General features: G+C 38.5%; 1 protein-coding gene and 1 long non-coding RNA gene across 3 annotated transcripts in view; one reads left to right on the forward strand and one right to left on the reverse strand.

Annotated features, from left to right (window-relative positions):
• The window catches only part of LOC132105583 (protein Wnt-5b-like), a 76,589-nt gene that overhangs the window by 21,234 nt on the left and 31,385 nt on the right, over positions 1-23,970 (forward strand). The window lies entirely within an intron of this gene.
• Positions 4,609-11,515, reverse strand: LOC132106250 (uncharacterized). Of its 2 annotated transcripts, XR_009424086.1 has the most exons (4): positions 11,107-11,515; positions 6,244-6,374; positions 4,847-4,953; positions 4,609-4,718 (listed from the first exon to the last, which is right to left on the reverse strand). It is a non-coding gene; the product is annotated as an uncharacterized LOC132106250 (long non-coding RNA). The 2 variants fall into 2 exon arrangements; XR_009424085.1 differs by having other exon boundaries at positions 4,615-4,953.

The raw sequence follows: 23,970 nt of genomic DNA on the forward strand, positions 1-23,970 counted from the left end.
CTGAGGCCTCTGTGGAAGTTTGAGGTCTCAGTAAGTCTCAGGATGAGAAGCACTGCTTTAGTCCATCTTATTTTTAGTCCAACACAGAAACCCAGTATAGCTCATTTATAATTGCACATGTAAACTTTGAGGCCATTCACACAGAACACACTTTTGCATTTAAAAAACCGTGAAACACAGTGCAGGGGTTTTAAAAAAATAATGTTTTTTTTTACTTGAGTTGCATGCTTTTAGAATGCTGTGACATGCATGAGATGCTGTAAAAGATGTTCATCCACCATGTTTACATAGAAAAACAATAGAAAAGGAGCCCAGTAAAATGTTAAATGTTTTCTGTGTGAACACAACATCTTGTCGTTTGCAAACCAAAATCAAGTATGTTCACTTGATCTGAGATATTGTTTGGGTCATGTGTTTTAGGCCGTGTTGACACCTGGTATTAACATTCATCTCGGGTGATCAGATCACATGTGGTCAGCCAAAACACATTGCTTGTTTACACCTAGTAGCGACATGCTTCTCAAATGTGTCTCCTGTGATCATGTGTGATCAGATTTCAAAGACAGAGTCTGAGTGGCTACATACATCACATAGTACGCCAGCTTTTTATGGGGAAATAGGGAAAAAGGCCAAAAAAAACTCGCCACACTTTTGCTTTTTTAAGTCATTGTTTTGGTGCAGAGCTATTGCATATTGGACGAGTAGGTCCTTCAATGTTGTCTGTGATACATCAGGATGCATTAGCATTCACAACCGTTGTAGTTTATGTGACTGGAACGCAAAACATGTTGGACCTGTTTACACATTTGAACGTTTTATATATCTGTTCACTTGTGCCAATCCAGACCACTTTCCCTTATCAGCCCTGGGCATCCATCATAAAGCCCCAGCATGTCACTCCAGTGTCCAGAGCGGATCTGTTCTGTTTACCACAAGATTTTCCCATATGCTTCAAGCCACAGGGGGCTGATGACAGCGCGTAGGCTGCAGGGACACACAAGTGTCCTGCGTGCTCCAACCTCCCCTTAGCGTGAAATCGGCAGACTCCACAGAGGCTGTGACATTGGTCATGGAGGGATTGCTGGGAAAGAGAACATGTGTGCAGCAGCCGCATGGGGTCAGGTGGACAACAGGTGCCTTTTGACCTACAATCCTGCTTTACTTCTAATGTCTCCGATTCTCTCTCGGTTTAGTTTTAAAGCCGGGTGATTGGCGTCACCCTTGCGGCCCCTGGAGCTGGCCCTGAGCCGTGGCTCATTAGCACCTGGTTCTCCCTTGACCTGGAGCTCCTTCAGCAGTGAACCAGCAGCCTGATCCCCTAGTGGCCTAAAGTGCTAAACTTGCATTTCTATCTTTCCAGTGACATTGCAGAAATATGTCAACTGTAATGGATTTTGCTTGATCAAATAAATTTGAATCATTTAATTGATGACAATCAAATTTTCTTGTTTTAGTATTTTTTAATTTAGGAGAGAGGACAGGAAATAAAGAGGAAGAGGGAGGAATGGAACTGGGAAATGTTTTTTGGTCATCAAAATGAAGCTGAAAAATATATAAATATTTCAGGAAAAGCCCCAACTAAAAAGTTTCATTAGGGAAAAAACGCAATGAGAAATGTTGCCCTTGCTACTAACTGAAATTAATAAGTTAAAATGCTAAATTCTTATATAGGGGGAAATTAACTAAGTATAAAAAAAGTAAAAAAAAAACTAAGTATAAAAGCTAATACAACTATTAAAATACTATAAAATTATATAAATATATACACATTGTATATACTTTATATGATCAATATTGGTTGTTTTTCTTGTTTGTTTCTTTGTTTTTAGTCTGTATATACAAATTTTGCCAATATAATATTAACTTTTGAGAATTTTAAGTAATTTAATAATAAAAAATAAAACTATAAAATGCATGTCAATATTTACTAAAAATGAAAAAATATTGAATCATTTAAGTCATTCTTTGTTTAGACCACACAACCAGAGAACACACTTAAGAAAAAAGAAACTGGTCTAGAAACTCGTAAACACTACTACAACGACTTTGTTTGTTTTAAACTGCAGATACTCTTCCAAACTTCACTAATGAAGTAAACTTTTTCCCCTGACAAGAGCATTTACATTAAGATTCGAGACACCCTTCTGAATATGCAACGACATGTTGAGCCACCTCTCAGTTCTTGTTTTTATTCCTGCAACATATTCTGTGGTGACTTCAACTCTGGTCACAGCACACTGAGCTCTCACAGCGTCTCGGAGAGAAAGTTTAGCACAGGCGTGTGGAGAGGACCGCTCTGGAACATGAGTGTGCCAGCAAGCGTGACTGAGACTGACAGCTTGATTTATGGCGTGGCTATAAGTAGCCACGACGTCGGCTGCCTTCAGCGGGGTGGAGTCCCTGCAGACACCTAACGCTGCCTCCTTGTGTCACTGAAGCACAACCTTCTGACAAAATACTGAGTGTTTGTGTGTGTGTGTGGTTGTGTGTGCGTGCTTAAGGTAGATGAGCAACAGTCCCCGTCCAAGATGCCAAATCTGCATGTTTATCTGGTCTTATGCCAGACGCTAATCAATTAAAACCCTGCTGTCCCTGGGGGAAGACAGGAGAGAAGCAGAGAGAGACAGACAGACAGATAGATGGATGGATGGATGGATGGATTGGATAGATTGGTAGGTGGATGGATGGATGGATGGATGGATGGATGGATGGATTGGTAGGTGGATGGATGGAAGGATGGATTGGATGGATTGGTAGGCGGATGGATGGACGGATGGATGAATAGATCAAAAGACAGATAGACGGAAAGATAGATGGATGGATGCATAGATTGGCAGGTGGACGGACAGACGGAAGGATGTATGGATGGATTGGATAGATTGGTAGGTGGATGGATGGATGGACAGACAGACAGACAGATGGATGGATGGATGGATGGATTGGTAGGTGGATGGATGGAAGGATGGATTGGATAGATTGGTAGGCAGATGGATGGATGGACGGATAGATGGATAGATAGACAGACTGACAGACAGACAGATAGATGGAAAGATAGATGGATGGATGGATGGATGGATTGGCAGGGAGACAGACAGACGGAAGGATGTATGGATGGATTGGATAGATTGGTAGGTGGATGGATGGACGGATGGATAGATTGGCAGTCGGATAGACGGACCGAAAGGATGGATGGATAGATTGGCAGGTGGATGGACAGACGGAAGGACGTATGGATGGATTGGATAGATTGGTAGGTGGATGGATGGACTGATAGATGGTTGAATGGATGCAACTAAGAACAACTAAGGTTGTTGGTTCGATTCTCGGGCCGGCAATACCATGACTTAGGTGCCCTTGTTTTTTCTCTCCAAATTGTTCGTATATATTTAGTTTTTCTTTTTATCTCAGAATTATAAGAAACAATGTCCGAATTATGAGATAAACTTAGAATTGTGGGGAAAGAACACTATAGTGAGATAAAAATTCGCAATCAGCTTTTTTATTTTTTATATTGTGGTGAAAACAGTCTTCTATAAATATCCCATATCTATAAATGGAAATTATAAAGTGATCTTTTGGCAGATAACCAATATGGTACAGAAGACATATTGTGTATCCCTAATTAGAAATTGCCATTTGCTTAATTTAGGTGTTTGAGTTTCTTACTACAATACTCTTCTGATGTCATAAAGACAATTTTGAACGCCATTCTATTTTATTTTACTATGATTTCGTAGTTACATCAACTCCAGTAACTATGGTATTTGGCGGCCACGACTCTGGCAAAAAACACCACACAGCCCATTTTCCATACCTGATGAAAAGAGCCATATATCTCTCAGACAAGAGTGAGAGCATTTCCTCTCGGACGTATTGTCCAGTGCTGAAGGAGGTTTGTGTGACCCGTGTGGCAGCCATCTCATTGGCCCGTGGTTGTCATGGGGATGTGTCTTGGCTGAGGTGCTAGTGGATGGAGTGATTTTTTTTTGCTTCGAGCAGGTGCTCAGCATCTTCCTCGAGCCCTGAAACGAACCGCACATCCCTCATTAGACATTCAGAATCTAATTACACGTTTCTACGTCCTCATCGAGCCAGCTATCTTTTCCTCATAAAATATCCAGAATCATCTACATCCCCTCTGCCACATCAACAAAAATGAGGTGTGTGGGGAGGGGGACATGATGGTGGCAGTCTTTGATCTGATAGAAGGCCCCTGCAGGGATAGAAGCCTGGGCTGGTGCCAGAACCCCTCTTGGCTGACAGTCTCCTCTGCTGGTTGGCAGCTTGAAGGCTTTGGTGATTAATTCTGCTGGGAGGATGAAAGCGGCTCTAGCCAGCGGCTCCCTGCCTCAGAAGGCCAGGGACATGGTCTGAGCCCAGGTCGGCCCAGCGCAGACCAGCCCAACCGTGCCTTTCCCCGTCTGGCCAGCTGCCTGCCTGCTTGCCTGCTGCCTCAGGACCAAACGCGGCAGGTGATAGACCGGGGAGAGCAATGGGGAGGGTGGAAGACAGTCTGATGTATATTGAACAAGCTTTTATTTTTGTTTCTCCCTTTCTCTCTCTCTCTCTCTCTCTCTCTCTTTTCTGCATGGTTTTATTAGCCGGTATTTTTATGTTGTGCCGCTATGCCGTGATAATCCCCTGAGACAAGGCAGCACCCTGTTTCAAACAGGATGTAAGGCACCACTGACAGCCACACCGCACTAGTGCAGTGAGCCCTGGGGAGAAAGAGAGAAAGATTGGGGTGGGGATTTGTGACAGATGCAGATGTGTAAAAAGAAATGCAAAGAATGAAATACATAGTCCTTTTATTTCCTAACCCTACAAACTTTTCTTATATCTTCACCTGGAGTTATGGTATGGGTGGTGTCTGGACTCGTTCTGGCCCCGTCCTCTTGTGTCCTGTGCATGTAAACTCCGCCTCCGCCGGAGGGGCCGAAAACAGCCAAACAGCTGTGGTAGGAAGCATAGTTCCATGCATGCATGCAGATTTCAGCTGCGCTTACAATAAAACACAAGGAAACACGTGTGCACTTGTTCGCTTGTGTGTGCACTGTGCAAGCTTGATTTAATCAGAATTTGGGAAGGCTGTTGAAAATGAAGTTATGAGTTTAAATTTAAAAAAAATATATATATGCTTAAACTAATGCTTTTATTCATAAAGGATGCATTAAATTGATCAAAAGTGACAATAAATAAATGTATAATATTTAAAAGAAAGTTCTTTCTATTCATCAAAGAATCCTGCCAAAAAAAAATGCATCACAGTTTCTACAGAAATCTGAAGCAGTAACAGTTTTCAACATTGATAGTAATGTTTCTTGAGATGCAAATCAGCATATTAGAATGATTTCTGGATACTCTGCAGGACCGTATTCAAGCATAGGATCTAATCAGAAGACACAAATTAGACCCTGACTCTGTTTAACCCAATTAGCTAATCATTCAATTTAACTTTACAACAAGATCCTTTTGACCAGTGCATCTCTTGAATTTCTTATATGTAATGGTCCTTTTCAGAGTTGCATAACACTTCATGCGCAAGTATGAAACTTTCTGCCTGCGGGTCACTTGTTTATGTGTATCTGCTCTACACACACACACTGCGGTTAATGGCCTGGTGGAATTAGTTTCACAGGGACCTTTATAACCTTTGACTTCTATCCCAGTGTCAGTATCTCAGATTGCACATGAGAGGATGACTAATCTGTATCAATGCATACATACTAATGAGCCTTTTATGTATATTTCTAGGGTAGTGAACACTTTCATTTGCGCATTATACACAGATTTGAAAAAAATACATGACCTGCTGCTGATTATTAATCTTCTTACTAGCAGATTATCATTGGAAAACTGTTTTTAAACAGATGCTAATTTCAGATGTTGGCAATCCAGCAAAATTCGCAGTTTTAATAAAATGAATGCATAATAGACTATTTAAGTCAGTCACTAGTCAGTCCTAAAGTGGGGTAATGCATCGCTTTAGCAACCCAATTCTGATTAGACAATTTTTGTAAAATAATAGCCGGTTGCTTCTACTCTAAGGTCTGTTGGTGTACATTATGGCTGTTCTATGGTTGTCTATGTGTTTATGAGTGTTGGGTCCACCTGGACTATGTCACTGTGTATTTATGAGGTGGTGGGTCAGACAGAGTGGCTGTATACCTCCTTTCCTCTGTCTTTGTGTGAGTGTGTGTGTGTGTGTGTGTGTGTGTTTGGTTACACAGGCCTGAGGCGCACCGGCTAGATGTGGCTCTTGTTAAGGCCCAGTGAGCAGCCAGGGCAGAGCAGCCTCGCAGCTGGTCTCGAGGCCAGCAGACGGCGTCGAGTGTGTGTTACTCTCCCACCCTTCCCCAGGAATATCCCTCGCTCTGCGAAAAAGGAAATACCAGATTAAAGCAACATTACTTCGATACCGGTTTTCATGCTAACTGCCCGCCTCTGTCTATTCCTCGCTTTTTCTTTTCCACACTCTCTCCATCTTCAGTTTCCATTGTGTGTTTTTTTTTCTTTCTGTCCCCAAAGACACCCCCTTGTTTTCTCTTTTGGCCTTTTCCTGCCCTCTTTCTCTCCTTCAAGTTTTTTTCCCCTCACCCTGTGTATGATTCCCTCTCTCCGTCTCTTTTTTCTCTCACACATACTCTCTCCTGGGTGTAACATTGTTGGCAGTCTGTGAGAGAGGCAGCAGCCAGGGCTGTAAGCATATCCTGTGGGAGATCGGTTTTCAGCTGTGTGTTTGCGTATGTGTGTGTGTGTGTGTGCATGCCACCGTTGTGCTTTCTTTGTGGGTGCGGTGGGGAGTTTTTTCACCTGCTGTAGGGACAGACTCCCAGGTCTTAGAAAGGGCTTTACAGTGGGTGTGGAGAATGCTGCTAATGTTTCTATGTGCAGCCTGGCTTTAGACATCTACTCTCAATGTCCTGGCTGTGCTGAGTCCATACGGCCTCGCACACACACAGCCATGGGGGCCTGTCAATGATTAATAGCTTCTCCCTGAGTGGCATCTTGGGAGGCCCTGAGAGAGAAAGAGGCTAAACAAGAGCACTGTTTTCCCCTCGGCTCTCCTCTCTTCCTCTTCTGAGAGAGTATGCACTCTCAATCCACTCCAGAAAGCCAGATTTAAAGGAGTATGAGGAAATTATGTTAGTGTTTTATCTGGAGAAATTGCAACAAATTTCATGCTCTTAAATACATTGGGGTCCAGAAGCTTGAGACCACATTATCTGGAGTTCAAAGTCTAAATTGATGTTTAAATTAGATCTAGAAATACATTTTTAATTTTAATTTAATTTTAATTAGAAAATTGAAAATATATATATATATATTTGTGTGTGTGTGTATGTGTGTGTGTTTATGTTAAAGCATTTTTTTCTTTTGGTTTTGTTTTATGGTTTTAAATATTATATATATATTTTTAAGTATGAACTATTAAATTATGTATTACTGAATATTAATTATTTTAATTCTTATGCATTTAAATATTATTTGTAAAAAAAATGGAAGCACTTTAAATTTGTAACAACTGTTCACTTAAATGGTTTCATGCTTTTAAATATTATTTTAAAAGCAAATATTATTTCAATTGTTATGCTTTTAAATATATTTTTTAAATAAACTAATTCAAATAGAAGCACTTTCATGTTTAACTTGGATTTTCTTTCTCCTTTTTGATAAAAAAAAAACTGTTAGGCTCTTAAATATTATTTGTAATGGAAAATAAATAATGGAAAATACTCATTTGGGTTCCGCTGTATATCCATTAGAAAAACAACACACTTTTTCTGTCTGGTAGTACAAGCAGTTGTGGTCTGAACTAAAGTCAAGTCTCTAATTTTCAAAGTCAGGTCATAATGAACTCGACGACTCTGACATTTTGTGAATTTCATCAGGTCCAAAGCGCTGCGTAATGCGGTTAGAAACATGAAAGAGTCTTTCATGCTTTTATGCAAGTTTTATCAAGGCTGAAGCAACAGGGCTTTTCAAGTCACCCAGGATGAGACCGTATGCAAAAATAAGTTGATAATGATTAGAATAGTGTAATTCCTGTCTCAGTATGGTGTAAAGTGACTCTGTGAATATCTTTGATGGTGTGTGAACAGTACATATATTATATTAGCACTGTATTGTAAGCCCATTTGATTATAGTGATATTATAATGAGCAGTGAAACATAATAAATGTCCTCTACATTGATATTTATTTTCTATGCTGAGTAGGTGAAAACCAGCATGTACCAAAGTAAATAATTATCCACCCGGGTTGGGAGAAAAAAAAACTCCATCCAAAAAATCTAAGTCATTTACTCACCTATGTGTCATTCCTAACCAGTATGACTTAATGTATTTTGTGGGACACAAAAGATTTATTTTAATGACTATGAAAATTGTAGAGTCACACTGAAGGCATCAAGGGCTATTTGACCAAGAAGGAGAGTGATGGGGTGCTGCGCCAGATGACCTGGCCTCCACAGTCACCGGACCTGAACCCAATCGAGATGGTTTAGGGGCGAACTGGACCGCAGACAGAAGGCAAAAGGGCCAACAAGTGCTAAGCATCTCTCGGGGAACTCCTTCAAGACTGTTGGAAGACCATTTCAGGTGACTACCTCTTGAAGCTCATCAAGAGAATGCCAAGAGTGTGCAAAGCAGTAATCAAAGCAAAAGGTGGCTACTTTGAAGAACCTAGAATATGACATATTTTCAGTTGTTTCACACTTTTTTATTATGTATATAATTCCATATATAATTCCACATGTGTTAATTATTTTGATAATAAATGTGTTAATAGTTTTGATGCCTTCAGTGTGAATCTACAATTGTCATAGTCATGAAAATAAAGAAAACTCTTTGAATGAGAAGGTGTGTCCAAACTTTTGGTCTGTACTGTATATATATATATATATATATATATTTGGTGTTTCACAGAAAAAGAAAGTCATACAGGTTTGGGAAAACATAGGGGTGTATAAATGATGACAGAATTTTTATTTTGGGATGAAACATCCCTTCTTAAGTTAGTAGCAAATTTGTCTACACATTTTCACTTTCAATTCCTTGAAAGAATTGAGGAGGGTTGTTGTCATACAGTATAGAGTTATAATCAATGTGGATAGTATAGGCCTTTTTTTTTAGACTATGGCACACTGTGAGGCTCAAAGTGTGATGTTTCCTGGGAACTGTTGTTCAAAATTTTATTGATTTATTATTTTTTATTTTGTAAAGCATGGCAGCTGGCACACCGATTTTTATTGTGCTTTTATTGTTATGGCATAAGCTGAGCAGGGGGGTCTGCTGTCAAAGGTGAGGCTAAGAGAAGACAAGAGACCCAGGGATTGAGAGAGTTCAGGCCAGTCTCTGTCTGGAAGAGCTGGCCGAGAAGAGGAGGTGGTGGTGGGAGGGAGAGAGAGAGGGAAGGGGTGGAGGAGTGGGGCCAGGAGGTGAAAGCCGAGCTGGAATTTGTGAGGTATGCAGAGAATGATGGGATTTTTCCTGCTGGGCGGCTGAGAGCTGCTGCACTGCTGAGCATTGACCAGCACACACACACAAAGAACTGAAAGCTCTATCACCATCACACTCTCTACCTCACACAAACTTTCTCAATCTCTCACCCCTCCCTCTTATTCTCTCTCTCTCTCTCTCTCTCTCACTCTATCTCTCTCACACGTTTGTTTCTGTGAACTGTGGGGAATTTCCATAGACTTCTATTACTTTTATACTGATCAAACTGTATTTTCTATTCCCCAAACTTACCCCTTACAGAAAACCTGTCTACATTGTGACACTTCCCTACAGTACCCACAATGTCAAATATGTCAAGTTTTATTATCCTTGTGGGGACATTTGTTGTCCTTACAATGTAGCATATACAAGTTCACACACATACAAGTGTTTGTTCAACTATAGGCACATTTGGCCCCGTAGACTTTCAGAAAATAAACTGTCCTAAAACGTGCTTTTCACACTCTCACTAGTTTATTTAATTTGTCAGTGGAGATATAGGCATCACAGTCTTTTTTTTTTTTTGTCTTTTTTTTAAATGACTATATGTTTTTACAGCAAAACTTTGTGCTATATTTCATAACATTGGTGAAAATAAAATTTGACCAATTTTTCGAAGAAAATGGTTCTTGGTGACCAAGTACACTTGCTTTTGAAAGACTTGATTAGTGGCAATATTTGTGGTTGTTGTAGAAATGACCATTTTTGAGAAAAGAAAAGAAAAGAAAAGAAAAAGTAATTTTAATAAAACAAAAATGTATAATTTCATTTTTACTGTCATATCTTTTTCATTTATTTATATATATATATATATATATATATATATATATATATATATATATATATATATATATATATATTAGAATACATTTTCACAGTTTTAGATGGTTAAACAAATCATTCTATACATAAAATGCATTTGAAAATGCCAACAGTAAATAAATAAAGCAAATTACATGTAAAGTCCAATACAGTTTTTCACTGTATATAGTAGGGGAATTTACCGTAAACCATTTAACAGGTTTTAACTGTAGCATTTTTACAGTGTTTTACCATTAAATTCATTTTTTATTGTATAAGGTTTTGTTTCCATGAATGTGACCTTCATATAACAAAAATAAAGAAAGAAAAGAAAGAATGAAAAAGAAAGAAAGGTCATTTTAATAGATATTTAAATATTTTATGTTTTATAAATTATTTATTATAATTCTGAGGCAAGAGTTAAACGAATCAATCTGTACGTAAAATATATACGATTACAAATGAAAGACTGAGTCTGAGGCAAAAGTTTCCAAAGAATCAAAAATAAAAAAAGCCATTGTAAAAAAAAAATATATAAAAAAAAGTTCCCATGAATGTGTCCTTCAAGTAACAAAAAGAAAAGGCTGAAATCTGTTTTAATAAAAATCAACTATGACAGAAATGTGCTCGTAATGGAAGAAACACCCACACTCGTACAAACTCTCAAAAGGAGAGTACATCTCCAACAATCTGCCCTGTTCTGGTCTGTATTGTCATTCTCCTCACTTTATCTCTCTCTGCCTTTCAGCAATCTTACTTTTCTGACATTCATGCTTTTTTTTTCTCGACATGACTAAAATACTCACACTCTTGTCCTTTGTTCTCGTCTCTCATATCTATCTGTTTATTCTCTTTCCTCCTTCACAATTCTTCTTCCCCGAGCTCTCTCTCTTTCACTGTCTCGCTCTCTAGCTCCACCCCCTCACTGTCTCTCTCTTTCTCTCCTCTGAGCCTCCTCTGCTCCGGCTGCTGGCACGCCTCCAGAGCCTGACAGTCACAAGATTGTTATTTCATTTATTTAGTCTTTTTTCCCTCTATATTCTCTCTGTTGCGTCTCTTTAAATATGCGCCATTGTTCAGAATGACCTTATCGGTCACGAGCTGTTCTTGGAGAGCCGGTTTCATTTTAGTTATACGAAGTTGGAGAATTTAATTGTCTACTGTGGGGATCATGAGGTTTGTATTTTCATTCTAGTTTGGTATGCATAGTTATCATAAAAATATTGAAAAATGAAATGGAAGCTTTTTCCCTCATGGCCAAATGATTTTTTGTGCTCCATTATATGTGCAGAAACTTTTAAAAACTGTCATTTGCCCTCTTCCAAAGCATAGTTTTCACCAGTAAAAAGCATCTTAAAAAAAAAAACCTATACACACACACACACACACACACACACACACACACACACACATATATATATATATAAATATATAATTCTTCTATTATTTTTACTTTTTTATTCTTTTATATTAGCTATTAAAAATAGCTTAGTCTAAAGCACCTCTGTCACTATACTTTCAATGTACTTTGCTCTGATAAATACAATTAAAAAAAAAAGGTTAGTTTAGTGAAATGTTTTTTTAGTATTTGCAATCTTGAGAATAGATACAACAACTATACTGTCTTTGTTTAGCTCTTCATCCCTCTCTTATTTTGTGTCTCTTTTTGGGCCCCTTTTTTCTCTCCTGGTATTCCAGGTCGTATATTAGGATACGAAAGCCATTTTTTTCTTCTTTTGTTTGAGGCAACTTTTGAGAAATTCCTGACTTGACTCCCCCCTTGCCTCTTTGAATGAAAAACTGTCAGTTTAATTGGCTGTGATCTCGTATGCAAAGCTGCTTTCACTTATTGCACTCAGGTCTTATCCTTTAAATATGGATAAGATGATTTGAGGGGGGAAAAGCACAGGGTCATCTGCCGCCTGTATGCTTTGAATTAAAGCCAGACACGCTGGGGTTCGTCTCATATTATTTTTTCTCAAACCATGATATATATATATATTTTTTTTTTTCCTCGTCCTGGTGCAGTAGATTTCCACTTATTAAAATTTCTGCTCTGTCTGAAAGTCCCTGTCTCTCCAAAAGTCTCTAAAGCACATCAGCGAGCAGAATATTGCAGGAGACGGAAATGGGGAGCAGTGAAGTGGCGATGCCTTTTTCAGAATCACTTTACGCTCATAAACAAAACACATCTGCAACAAAATCTGCAATCATGTCAGCTCTAATCCTGAGAGACAAATCCGTTTTACAGAGGCAGAGATGAAGAGATACAAGGAGAACGGGACAGCAGGGAAGACTGTGTTATGTTACATTGTGTGTGTTATTTCATACAATAAATTGTATTCATATCCCATTTTTTCTATAATGTGACATATTTCCAGTGTTGTTATTGTTAAATAAATCCAAAATAACACTAGACTTCACTAGAACTTAATGCCGAAAAAGCAGCACCTTTTTTCTTAAAAACATTGTTAAATCATCATTAAACATCTTTAGAATGAATCATGCACAATAAGACCAGGGACATTTATTAAGAAAGTCCTTTTGATTTCATGTTTTTTAAGTTGTTTAGGTGCTCAGATGTTGAAGTATTGTGTTTCAGAGCGGTAGGAAGAGAAATCAAGACAGTTAGTTGTCGAGGGGCCGGTGTGTGAATTCGCCGTCTGGCCTGGATTTAATTGAAGTCTTGTGTCATCACTGCAGTAACACGAGCGGGTGGATGTTGCTGAAATGTATTAACATTAGTTCCCTAATAGGGTCACTCCAGAGCAATTTTTTGAGTCCCTCTCTGGCAACATCCATCCAAATTCACATATACATTTCTAAAAATGACTGTGCACATTTGCAAGTTTGTGTTGTTTTCTATTTAGCCACTCCGACATGGAGATCTCTTGTGGAGCAAAACAAGAAGATTATCCGGAAAATCATTGCATGTGTATATATCCCCCCTCTCCCCTTCCCTCGTAATGCCATGGAGTATGTAACAACATTAATCATATCTATCTAAAATCAGGGGCTCTGATACACTCTCAGATAGAAATGCAATGCAGGGCCTGGAATGGGCTGATAAACATCAGCACAAGACTGAGTTTCCAATTCCTGCCTCAGAATAGACCCTGGGCTGAAATGAGAGGGAGGAAGAGGGAGAATGAGAGAGGGAGATTGAAATGTGGGGGAGAGAGAGAGAGAGAGGCAGCACTCTCCGGCCCCGTGTCTGTCAGAGTGAATGAACCATGTGACAGGACATGTCGTGTTGAGTGACAAAGCAAAAAAAAGAGAGTAAGGGAAGTGGCAACACAAAAGTAAAACACTATCCACAGTTTCCCAGCATCCAGCCGCAGCAGTGTGGAGAGAGAGAGAAACAGGAAGGGGGGAGGAAGAACAGATGGAAAAAGTAGCCGACGCACAGCAAACAGAACGAATATGTGGGGTTTTGAGCAGATATTTACAGGCACTTTTTCCATGAAAGAAAAAAGAATACAGTTCACCCTCATGTTGTATCAAACCTATACGACTTTCTAGATGTTCTTTTCCACACAATGAGAATGAATGGGACTGGACATTATTAAGCTCCAGAAAACAGTCAATATAACCAAATATAGGTTAGCTATCAGTTGTTATTCATTGATATTGTCCATATATGCTTCAGTACTGAAAATTATTGGCTGAGTATACTCAAATATGTCTTTTAAAAACATTTTGTGCCAGGTTTGATGTCATTAAGAATGACGGGCATGCTTCTTAACCAAGTGCACTTTGGTCATTTGTATATGCAGCGGTAGGTGTTTTTCATTATAGAGCAACTTAGATTTTAGTCTTACTGTGCGTTCACACCACCGCCGTCGAGAGCATCAAAAATTGCTCTGGCAGCCCTGCTAACAACGCTGCAGAATGATTTGTGAGCGATCTGACGTAGATATAATGCTTATTTTGTATTTAAAGTGGCCGCAAAGCAAACAAGCTTGTTGATCTTATGCAGACTAACCACAATGAGGGTAACGTTATAAGTTAACCTCATTAAATATTGTTGTGGATGAAGTATTAAGATCCTTTACCTAATAATGTATAAAGCACTGTAAAAATAGTATGATGTAAGTAAAAGTCCTGCATTGAAAATGTTACTTAGGTAAATATAATCAAGTATAAACATTTCTTAATCTAAGTATAATCAGGGAAATTTGTTTAAAAGTAATAATTATTTATCGTATCATTAGGTTATTATTCCTGTATCGTTACTGCACATCAGCAACTCACCAGGAACATGAACAATCTCAGACACCTTGGTCCATGTATCATTTTTATTTTATTTTTTATACTTTTTTTTGACGCTCTCGACGGTGGCAGTGTGAACACATAGTTAGCCTTAAACAAAGCTATTGTATGGCAAAGATGTGTGCTCATTAACCATTAAAGGTTCTTTATTGGCATTTTTATGTTCCATGAAGAAATTTTAACATCCATGGAATTTTTATATTGCATGAAAGGTAGGCTACTTTATTGTGGAGAATGGTTCTTTAGATTATTAAAATGTTCTTCACACTAAAGCCCGTTCACACCAAGAACGATATTTATAACAACGCAATATCCTTTCTCTCTGTCTTTATCGTTATAGCTGTGTTGTGGATTTTTTTAGATCTATATCTTTATCTGTATCTTTAGTTATTGTCCTAAACCATATATTGTCATAATCGTGTATTTATTAGTCATGTTGAATCAATAAGAGCACATAAATCTTCTGTTTATCCAGCTACCGCTATAGGCATTTCCTGGGTTTCTTCTGCGAGGCGTATTAGGAGTTTCATCGTGAAAGCGCCCACTGGCCTTTGGATTGAGATTTACTGCTGATCACAGAACAGGCTTCACTGAAAGATACGTATGACAATTACAGCTTCTGTCGAATCACGATTTCGATTCCATTTTGATTTATTGTGCAGCCCTACTTGACAGCATCCTTACTCATTAGCTTTCATTGTTCTTGATTCTCTTTTACGTGCAATTTCTAAATTTCTTCTGTTTCACAGAAGAAAATGGGGGTGAGTAAATGAGAGAGAGAGAGTAGATACAGAATGAGGAGAGAAGAGGGGAGAAAGAATGCTCTGCATACTGCATGGCGATAACGTCAGACACTTTATAAATTTCCCCGGCTGAGTCAGAACACTGCCTCGAGGCAGACACAAGCTAGAGCTGTAATCGGGCCTTAAAAGTTAGGCCCGACAGGACCCGAGCCCGACAGGTTTCGGCCCGAGCCCGACAAGTACATTTTGACAGCTTTTTTTAAAGCCCGAACCTGTTTACAGCCCGACATTATTCAAATGTGTGCACACACACAGCTCTTTTTCCTTGTGTCAAGAATGAGTCATTTATACATGTTTTAACGTAATTTATTCATTACTAACGTAGACTAGACCACTTGGAAGTTGGAATAAAGAAATAAAATAAGACCTCTGTAACATCGTAACATCTCAGCACTCTAAATAGGCATAGGCTCATTTAGCCCGTAAATAGACCAACGCACCAATAAAAACGAGTCTTTTTTAACAAATTAAATTAAGATAAATTTTTAATTAAGATGGGTATTTGGCAATAACGGAATTAAGATTAAAAGCTCCTCCAGATTTGCTTCGCCACTAGCAGCTAACATTTAATAAAAGAATAATGCCAACATTAGCGTAAATACTCTGTCCACATTATGCATTTAAGAGTCAATGAATATTTAGTTATCATTTGAAAAACCTTTACTCACAGAGATTAGGTTAAGCCTACATGTTTTTGTGGAGGAAAATGATTGAATCCACTGTAGATGTCTTCAGCGCTTGTGCAACCAAAACGTAACCTCCAGAGGCAAGCCTCCGTTTCACCTACTCAGCATCCATTTTCGCATCTTTCTCGTGCTAATCGAAACACATCACATGACCGTTCGTTTACCTCGCAAACCGGAGCGCAAGCCCGAGCCCGCGTAAAATGATATAAATTAAGCCCGAACCCGTCAGGTCCTATCGGGTCCCGTCGGGTTTGGGCAAAGATCTTCAGCTCTAACACAACTCAGCTCTGTCACACTCAGAGCCTCTAAATCTCAAAGAGAGAGAGAGAGAGAAAGAGAGAGAGAGAGAGAGAGAGAGAGAGAGAGAGAGAGGGGCAAGGCATTAACAGTGGGCTGAGAGAAAACTGATGGACGGCCATCAGAGAGTGAGAAGGCTTCGTCTGGAAAAAGGAAGGACAGAGAAAAGAGGAAATTAGATGAAAAATGGGCTCTGTGCTGTTTGGTTTCATATTCCTGCATTGCCCACAGCTTTTTAGCTCGGCCCAAATTGCCAGAAGCAATGCAATCATCTTGTAAAGCATTTATTTTAGGAACAGAACTGCTTCACCCTCCTCTCTTTTCTAATTTAAGCCCCTCATAAAAATCATCTTGAAGTACAGAAATTTTCCTTTGTCAATATACAGGACTTCATATAGTGTCTTGTTTTGAGTCTTCAGCTGTGAGAGTTAATATACATTCAGTCAAAATAGTTCTTATAGTCAGCTCTTAAAGTAATAGTGCACTTGAAAGTGCAATATTTTAGCTCAACCGTCCCATTAAAAGTGAAACCTTTTGAACACTTTATTTGTATTTCTGTGCATACCCACCTTTAGCAACTTAACCCACTTCCTGTCAGCAGTCCAGTCTATGAGTTCTTTTGAAGAGCTGAAACAATGGTAGCTGCCTTTTTGCTGACGCTACAGTTTAACTACTCTTTGAGCTAGTGGGCCTGGTGCATGTAGCCCTGTGGGTGCGGGTGCGTTAATAAGCAGCTAACTGCCAAAGCAGGATCTTAATATGATTCACTCATCTATATTTCATCCTGTTTTTAGTTATACTTCTACCAGTCTGCTGTCTGCTATCCGTTTTAGTCAATGTTTTACTGCTGTTTTTGTGCTCAGGCTCTAAGGATAGATAGATAGATAGATAGATAGATAGATAGATAGATAGATAGATAGATAGATAGATAGATAGATAGATAGATAGATAGATAGATAGATAGTAATGAAGTAAACAAATTACTTACTTTTTAAAGAATCAATGCAGTATTGTAATGCATTAGCAGTGTTGGGGAGTAACTAGTTACATGTAACGGCGTTACGTAATTTAATTACAAAATTATTGTAACTGTAATTAGTTACAGTTACTAAGAAAAAATGAGTAATTAAATTACAGTTACTTATGAAATTTTTTACGATTACAAAGGGGATTACATTTGAATATTTACACACATCCACATACAGATTTAACTGATTTCTTTCCCAAATTGCACTGACTATTCTGAGACATACCGCCCTAATAATTTCCGGGATGCGGAAATACAGTCTGGTTCGTAGAATCCAGTCATAAAAACGAAATGCCTAATGCGGACGGAATATGCCACATTTTGAATGACTAAATCAAAAGTAGGTCAGTACACTTGAATCAAAACATGACATCGACTAGTGTCTGTGAATATAAAGCCCCAAAAATGCAATATATGACTTGCACATTCTGCGTGTCTGTGGAAATCAGGCGCGGACTGGACACCGGGAGAACCGGGACAATTCCCGGTGGCCTGGCAGCCGATTTTGCCCCACTATTTAATATCATTATTGTATAATTGCCTGCCGAATGTACTAAAGCGATCATTTGCGAATCCGCCATTTGATAATTAAATCTCTAATAAGTCATGAATTGTTAGTCATGACTCGCGCGCTCTCCGCGCCTCCGCCCAACGGTTTGGATCAGACTCAGAGTAATCAATGCGAGAGAGAGAGAGAGAGAGAGAGAGAAAATAGAGTGTACTGCTGGAGCAGAGAAGCAGAACTACTGTTCAGGGTTTCAGGTCAGTTTCATCTGTAAAGATGCTTTTTTGTCTTTGTTTTTTTATTTATTTAATCAAGCAGCAGCACGTTGCTCACCGGTCATCACTCAAAATACTATATAAAGGACATCATTATTATCTGTTGCAATGTTACAGTACTAATTTAGCTGAAAAAAATTCAGATTTTTTTTTATAGGTTTAGGGGGAGCTACGACAGACAACAACACAACCCTTACGAAAATTAACATTTTAATATTTAACTAAAAATCCAGAGAAAATGGCTACTATTGTTTAACTGTGATAACCAAAAATGTAAAATTATTTTACAAATGTATTTATTTAAAAATAAATACAAATCCATTTGCAAAAAAAAAAAAAAACAAGGTTATTTTACTTTTATATAGGCTAATAAAAGCATGGTAATTTTTTGTAAGGAAAAAACATGACTCGTGTACAGTATTAGGATTTTTCTATAAAGATATTGTAGTATTGTAAAGTATAGTTTTGTTCAATCTTGAGTATTAAAGTAATGAGAGAGATGGATAACAGGGCAAAATAAAGAGACTGAAGAGAAAAATGGAAGTGAAGGTGCAGTTCAGGACAGAACTTTTAATTATTTTGCATGTCCCCAAATTAAAGATTTAAACCTTTTTTATGTCCGGTCCATACAAAAAATTGTTTTGTCCATGAATTTGTTTGTATGAGTTTGAATTTTCCAGTCTGAATTTTTTTTCCCCTTCCGCCCCTCCTGTAAATTAATGGAGAAAATTGTTTTATTTACTACACATAGGACTGAAACTCGCAGTGTTTTCAACCTCTGCTGCCTCAATATAGGAGTACACGAGCACATAAACATAATTTCTAGAACTGCTCTGTGTCACTTTATGTGCATTTTACTTATTTTGAGAAAACTATCATCATATACAAAGAGACAGCAGTTTAAAAAAAAACACCAATGTTTCAGGAGTTAAGTACACAGAATACGTCACATGCTTATTAGATAACTGTATTGATAAGTTTATGTATATGCTTTTATTTATTATTCTTTAATTTTCACAAATTTAGGAAAGTAATCAAAAAGTACTCAAAAGTAATTAGTTACATTACTTTAATAAAGTAATTGAAAAAGTTACACTACTATTACATTTTAAACAGGGTAACTTGTAATCTGTAACCTATTACATTTCCAAAGTAACCTTCCCAACACTGTGCATTAGCTACCGATGAAAGTTTCCCCAACACTGCAGACCCATTAATTCAGACTGTGTAGCTTATTTCCAGAAGCAGCATTTTCCTCTGGCATTTAAGGAGGAAAAAATCTAAACGAAGAGTTCAATCATGCAGTATGAAACTAAAAGTGTTCCTTCTCCCCCTGCGCTCTCCTGTGTTTGTGCACTTGAGCCGGTATTGAGAGATGGGCTCAAGAGAGCCTGGCACTAAACTTGATCAAACTGGTCTATTTGTCTTTAAAGCTCCCGAGACATGGTTCATTTCCTGTTGTGTAACACTGCCTTTTCTACATCTCTGACTGAGCTATGCAATACCCAGGCCGAGAGATAGAGAGGGAGAGAAAAGAGGCACAATTCTGTTACTGCTCAACATGTTCCACTTTGAACACGCTTCCAGATTATTCTGCTATTTCAAAAGCTGAATGTTCTACAAAGTCTGACATCATAACAGACATGGAGTTTGAGCCTTGTCATTTTGAGAGAAATAGCTGACACAAAAATGTACCTATCCTCATGTTGAATTTCCAGTTTATAATAATTACATTCTGATCATATGGCTTTAGAAGTACTTATTTATGAAGTATGCAAAGCAAAGCAATCATGTAGTCTTGGAATAAGTAATTGATGACAGAATTTTCTTTTTCAGAAAGAGAATTGCTTTTAACATTTTTATCATTCAAATAAAGGTCCATTCATTCTTTTAAATGCCACAACACCATTTGTTTCTGTCATTTACTTAATGCATGTCATCAATCTGTGGTATGGCGGTAAAGTCCGTTTTTTTTTGTAATGGCTATGGTGCCATGTTGGATCTACTAGATTTATCTAATCCAAAAAAATGTTATACCTCGCTCAGGATACAGCTTTATTTCATTTCAACCAATAACTTTGATCTAACTTCACTCTGAAAAAAACATCTGGCAAGCTACTTAATTCCATTTATTGGGATTTATAAACCCATTGGACCTTCAGTGCTTTTTGTATGTGTAGTGCTTGAAAAGGTGTCTACCTAACCAAAACATTAAGGATGTGCCTCTTAGATAATTCCTAATGCCATGGTGGTTTTAAAAAAACATGCTCCTGTGGGGAGCAGCTCAGTCGGCTGTGTGGGGTCTCGACGGATGTGACAGCCAGAGGCTGCTGTATTTCTGTGAAGAGGTTTTAGCTATAATAGTGTGCGTCCCCTCGTCATCCATCTCTCATACACTTTCTTCCTTACAGCGCGCTCTCCCTCTCTCTTTCTTTCCATCGCTTCCCTTTTTGAGTAGATTCAGAGCACCACACACAACACTCACGCCCTCTCTACCACCCACACTCTGAAGAACAACAAATCTGCTCCTGTACAGTAGGTCTGTAGCCCGGACACACACACACATGTACTCGTCTATCAGCTTTTAAATTATAAAGCCAAGCCACAGAAAAACACGGAGGCTAAGAAATAAACCAGTCTTACACAATTTTGTATGTTCACAAGCATCTCTTCCCTGTTACCTTCCTGTTTCTCATGCATCTCTTCCCGTTTTATGCATTTAAGCACGGCCAAAACAATGCACTGACCCATATGCAGCCTGGATGGGAGTGATGCATTTTTTTATATATACATTTTATAGCAGCTGTTCAGTCAGAATTTGTATTATTGACTGTAAAAGGTGCGCCTGATAGTTTGAGGTCAAGGATTAAAGCTAAAATGGGCAGTTTAGAAGCAACAAAGCTTCCAATCACTGGTTGTCTTTTTTTCCCCTATATTGTTTTTTTGTTGTTGTGTGGTGTGGTTTTCAGTCTCGCACTCAAGTTTCTTTCATGTACAGACCTCCTGCCTCCAGAGTGCTGCCGGAGAGCTGCATTTCACTGCATATGAAAGCAGATACGATCCTGAACATGTGGACCAGTCACCTAATACAATCAGAACAAAGGGGAAAACTGGTGCAACACAAACCTGAGTACCATTTTTTTTTTAGAGAAAGGAGAAGAAAAGAATAGAGTCTAAGATACTGAGTTTATGTGTGTGTGTGTGTCTGAGAGGACTGAGCCGGCAAACACTCCCTAGCAAGACAAAGACATGCACAAATCTGCCAAGTCACACACAGCTTTCCTTCATTTTCCTAAATTTTGCCTAGAATTTGCCTGGATTTTTGTGCCTATACGGGTCATTTTTGCAAATTTGTTTCCGTCTCTGCATGTGTGTGAAGGGTTGGGCGAGGGTGACAGATTGGGTCTCCTGGCTCCAGCCCCTCTTTACTCACACTTCCAGCAAGGTCACATGACACCAGTCAAACTCTGTCACAACCTCACCGGGGGAGAGCTGGCAGCAACAAACCAGAGCAAACCTGGACGATACACACACACACACACACACACACAAATCTACTTGCCTTCACCTACCTTTTCATCTGGCTGCTTGAAAAAAAGCACTTGATGTACAGTTTGTGCTGTAAACCAGTTGTGTGCTCGTAAAGATGCCATATGGCCGTCATCCAGTCCACAGTGTGAAAAGACCGCTGTGGATTAGTTCTAATGAGAGGTATGACTAAAACCTGACAGCCATGCGAGACAGTAAGCATCATACGCCTTTTCACCACAGAGTTAATTCCACTCTTTTCAAACTCAAATCTCTCTGTGCACTGTGAGTCACAAACTTTTGCATCAGATTTTGTTGACTGACTCGGAAGCCACAGAAGAATCTGTTTAACCAGCAACATGTGACTCTACAGTTGTGCTTTATAAAATCCTGTTTCAAAATTACAAATTAAGTGAGTATTGTAAGTTCAGTACAAATTAAGCTCAATCATGTTTTTATGGCATAAAGTTCTTCCACTTAAAACAAATCTGGGTTAACAATTGAAGTTAATGGGGCCAATATGTAAATGTTAAAATACTGTTTCAATACAATATAAAATAAAAAGAAAGAAAGAAAAACAATTATTTAACAATTATTTGTTAAAGTTATGGGCATTTCCGTTCAATGTGACAAACTATATTGTAGGTAAAACTAATTTTGTTAGTCCACAACTAACAAAACACAAAATTCTAAATACAAGTAAAAAAAGAAAATCAATACAGAAAATTCCTTAATTTTAATACAGTAATTGTGCCATAATTTTTGATTTTGTTAAGTGTATGATAGCCAGTAAAACATAAACATAATATTAATATAAATGTGATTTTAGTATGGAAAAAATTATTTGCTATCTTTTTTTGTTGTAAACTTTGCCACTGCATTGTACGATTTTGTTATAAAAATGAAAGAAAGATTGATTTAATTATTTTTGTGGTAATAAATATTATGCCAAAACCTGCTATTGATTGAACTAAACTTGTACTGAACCCAGATATTACTTTTAATTTATTTTTCTTGAGTGAAAATGTTTTCTGTTGCTTAATACATATAGAAAAAGTTCAGTCTTTAGTATTTGATCCAGTGCAGAATGAAGCAACAGATTGTTCTCTTCGCTCACATGCCCTTTGCATTTGGCCTTATGCAGTTGTTCTGAATGAATAAACAGTAATGCCACACACAGAGACGCAAAACTAAAGCATCTCTCATGTGCCATGTTTGCTAAACGGTGCCGGCCTCCTTAAGTCAGACAGGGTTCTTGCACAGGGTTCTTTTTTTTTTTTTTTTTTTTTAAACAGAGCAAAGTCAAACAGTGACTCACAAATTCCTGTCCATTTTCCAGCGATGTGGCAGGCACGGCTTTCAGCCACCTTTCCTCTAACCCTGACTGCAAACAAATCAGATTTTCATTGTGATTTTCAAATCAAACCATAAGTGAATTTTATCAGACGATTAGATTTTTTGGATCTGTGCTTGATTTAGGCTGTCTGAGCAAATCGCACGGGCCTACTAAACTGCCTGGAACTTCAGTCAGGAGCAGAATAACCTCCAACCCTTCCACCCCCACCTTTCTGGAACATTCTGAAACATCAAAGCGCCTCACTGTAACCCAGAGACACCTTCATCCACAGGTGCTGCGAGAGCTATACAGGTCGCTGCTAAAGTTCCAACTGCTTTGTTAGAATTCCCAGCAGTAAAACCAAGCTGTATTTTTATTTTCTGAAAGGTGGTGTGAGATTTCACACCGGTGTAATCGTTTCTTAGCTCTGCTTGCTCGGTTCAGCAAAATCATAAAATAGTGTGGCTTTTATAACTTTAAAGAAGATCTACGTGAGCAACATATCCGAATATCTGACAAACATCTCCAGTTGTAAAAATGCAACAAAAACTGTAGGTCCAAAAAGAAAGAAAAAAAAGGGAAAAAAATCTATGAACTCAGCAAAGTGGAGATGGTGGTAACCTTCAGAAGGGCTTAAATTCTCTCTCGCTCTCTCATCAAGCGCTCAGAGCCCCCGATTAAATCCTCCACCCCTCTGGACGGTGGAGGGGAGCAAAGACTAAAGCTTAAATGCTTTGAATGATGGTGAGGAATGCTTAAAAGTGTCTGTTTGAGGAAAGGGGGGTGGGCTGAGCTTTTTTTTTCTGGGGGGGAAGACAAGACTCCTGTGGGACAAACCCCGTCTCTCAGATCTGGTATGCGTGACTGAGCAAGGAGAAGAAAAAAAAATCCTAAACCTGGCTTCTTAACTTGGGGAAACAATAGCAACTGTTGAGAACAGG

This window comes from Carassius carassius, chromosome 26 (genome assembly GCF_963082965.1).
Source record: "Carassius carassius chromosome 26, fCarCar2.1, whole genome shotgun sequence".
Taxonomy (NCBI): Eukaryota; Metazoa; Chordata; class Actinopteri; order Cypriniformes; family Cyprinidae; genus Carassius; species Carassius carassius.